A 3,989-nucleotide genomic window follows, 5' to 3' on the forward strand; every position below is an offset into this window, starting at 1 on the left:
TATAATTCTCCAAGTCGAGTCAGAAAGAAAAAGGGTCGCTAAAACAACAAAGCTCAACGCTGAAGCTAAACATCTTTATAAGCCATTTTAAAAATAGAACAAGTTTCCAAATCGGTGGAAGTGTCAACGATAAATCAGATGGCGCCACCGACAATGACTCATTCAGCCGGCGTACGCGCTTCTTTTCAGCAACATAGAACTTATTAAATTTATAATTATCTACTGATTAATTTCTTCTTTTATATATATATTAACTTCTATACAGTTATAAATACAAAAATAATGAATTTGGACACATTTAAAACTGATATCCTTCCAGTATCCGCCGTCTAAGCAAATTTTATTTTCTTTGGTTAAACTAGCAAGAACTTTTTAGATACAAGCTGTTCATATATTTCGAGTAACTTTCACTTTTAGAATTAGTTTACGTGCCTAGTGGAGGGAACAAATAAAAGAGTAAATAGTGACATTAATAGTATTAAAGTGACCAGTATAAGTTGAACCACCCCGGTTTATTTCTGTGACGATACTATACGCACTGAAGTTTTTAACAGTTATATATATGTAAATACAATTTTTATAACGATCTGATGATAGCCACGTGCAAAAACAATCTCAAGGAATCAAATGTATAATTTATTTTTGTACCTTTATTAGTACAGTTGCCGTAAAATATTCTGATTAAAATGTGATATTTATGCATAATATTGCTTGTATAATCCATAGATATTAAGTTAGAGATATTCTTATTTGATAAATTACTAAGTAAACCATAATTATCAAAATATTTTTTTCTGAACACACTTTTATATCCAACATATATCATTATACATCTTGTTTGTTTATTTTATTTAAGTTACTTACTACATATACACTTTTTATTTTTTTATTAAAAACTCACATAATATGCCATATACGAAAAGTATCGTCTTAAATAACATATTATGGTTATGCCATAATTAAATTAAACATCGTATTAAAAAGGTTTTATATGTGAATTTTAAAACCATAGACAATCATACCATTGTGACAGATCGATACAATAAAAACACAGGTATTTGTCTATGACTATACTGTAAGCTAAATTTTAAAGTAGAACCACGGGTCAAAGCTAGTTGATAATAATAAACAGTTCACAGTGAAAGCACCCCTCGCAGTCGGCGCCAAAGCGTCGCGCCGCTCAGCCCGGCGCCGCCACCGTCTGCTTTATGTACGTGAATAAAAACTTATTAGGGAACAGGATAGACTCTCATTGGCTATAATAGACAAACTACATCACATTTAATGCTTTTCATTAATGATTAACGGATAGCTTTAGTAATATTGAAATAAAATACGTATTAAACCTCAAAACACTTAATAGTAAATATGAATAATATATTATAATATGTAAAAACGAATTTCAAATAAAAAAAGTCTTTATATTAAAACTTAAAATCCGTTGTAATTACATTTTAAAAGAAATTGAACTGGATAGTTAGTGTAACATTATTTATAGCGAAACCAGTTAAAATGATTAAATTAAAAATGTAGGTCATTGTGAACCAGACGAGATAACGAGACGGCCGATCAAAGGATCTCATTACGTGTACAAAGTAAATAGCGATTTGGTAACGGGCGGTTTATGAGAAAATTTGGATTAAAATAATAATAATAATAACATGGAACATCCCGAAACATGGAGGAAAATTAAATAAAAAAACCATTGCTATTATATTTGGATATCAAATAAGAAAAAAATTACATGTGAAAATTTTTAAATAACGTTACAGTACAAATAAATATTTATCATTTTATCAACAAATATATCTTTTAAAAACGATCTATTAAATTTTTTTTTTGATTACACAAAAGTAAACTTGAAAATATTATAAGTTAATGTGTGCTTTAAAATCGAGAAGCGATCCAGTTTTATAGGTCGCGCTCGTTATTATTATAGTTAACAAATGAGTAATCTCGTTCCACTAGCTTCTTAGAAACTGTCAAAAACGTAACGACTAGTGTGTGAATAGGAACGTTACTGTTGTCATCAAATAAACAACAATTCGTATTTCCAATGAAATGTTAATAATTATGTCGAAAACGTTAAGTGAAAATTTCATTATAACATGGAAATCCATGATTAGATACTATTTTTGTTTTTTTTTTTGACCAAATCTAAAATTCTCTGTAAAATTTTGTTGAAATATAGATAAATAGATTTAGAACACTCTTTACTATTACTGTAAATGTATTTTATAATGAATATAAATATAATAATAATAATCGTGACTCTAAACAGGTATGTTTTAGAACATTTTAATTATGATTTAGTGTTTCGAAACTTAGATAGATGGCAGTTATATAAATATGGACTGGTTTTTATTATAAACATTTTAAATTATTCCTTATATGCCGGTTTGTATAATGAATGAATATATGTGTTACATTAATATTAAGAATAGTTATTACTTACGAGTCGCACCTTTTTTTTTGATTATTTAATAATCAAACATAATTTTAATATCGTCATGATACAACAGGAAACAGCGATCGTTTGCATCACAAATAAGTTACCGCTAATTAAAATAATAATAACGAGTAATTTGTACAAATTAATGACGTATATAGAAGTTATGAAATTATAAACTTTTATAGAGATATGTTTAGTTTATTTAGGTGCTACAACAGATATCTTTTTGGGTATGTTTTTTTATTTTTATTTTCCCGCGCTAAAATCACCATCACAGTCATGACAGTTACTTATTAAATCATAAATATACGAATTTTAAAATAATAACGTGAAATATAATTAATATTAAATAAGTTATTACAACGAACAGGAAGTTATGAATTAAAATTATTTAATTGAATGTATAACTTCAACATATATACAACTTTTGACGTTCCATATATATTTTTGACATCACAGATATAAGTACTAAAAACCGATATCACTGACTTGAAAAACCTTAAAATATTTTTATCGATTCACTTATTACAAATCGATTAGGGTTTTTTTTAACAAAATCATTAAAACTTCTTCGCCAAGTCGAAGTTATTAGGTAACACCGAAACAATATACAGACGAATTGACGAATTGACACCTCGTCTGCCCGTGATCACGGTTGCTGCAAAGTAACCGAAACGTCGGGATTATGTAGTTTTTAAATAATAAAATCCGCGTAGTATATTCGAATAATACTAGTTTCATTTAAACCTCCTGCATTTAAAAAAATTGGTTGAAAATTATATTTTTCGAAGATTTCAGGGATCTATTATCCAATAGGTGTCGTATCTAAATTGTAATTAGTCATAATTCCGATCTTCGTCGTGAGAGACTGCAGGTGTTTTGATAGTGTAGACAGTAAACAGATTCACAGGTGTGTGTATATTGGTACCGTATATATGTACATATATCTGTGAGCGTGGTCCGTCCGTCACGTACTAATCTGCAACTGGCGAACAAATTTTATGTCAACATTAACAGTATTGTGACCACGTCTTGTATAAAAATGTAATTTACTACTATAGTGTTTTAATATAAAACAAGACAATGACTGAATGAATTTCTCTAACAGCTTAAATCGTATCTAAATAAATATCCCAAAATGTAAAAGTAATTAGAGCTTAATATTATTTAGATAAAAGTTAGATAAAAGAAAAGCTTTCCTTAACATATTTGAGCTTCACCAGCTACACCTATAGATTACGTTTAAGACATCGTATAATTCAAAGATTTAACGAGAACAATATGTTGGTAATAATTTTGATATATTTTAATGAATCTTTTATCACTTTAAAAGGTAATTAGTTTGAACGTATAGTGTCGAGACACATCATATAATATTGTAGGTACATCATGTCCATGGACACCCGCGGGTTTAAGATAAATCTATCAGAGTGCCCTCCGAAGTCGTAAAAACGTACGTGTGATATTGAAACATACATTCCAAAGTAAAATCAACTCTATTACCTTACAATAAGATATAATTTTGATCGCTCTATAT

Source organism: Danaus plexippus, assembly GCF_018135715.1.
Source record: "Danaus plexippus chromosome 16 unlocalized genomic scaffold, MEX_DaPlex mxdp_31, whole genome shotgun sequence".
In the NCBI taxonomy this organism is placed as follows: Eukaryota; Metazoa; Arthropoda; class Insecta; order Lepidoptera; family Nymphalidae; genus Danaus; species Danaus plexippus.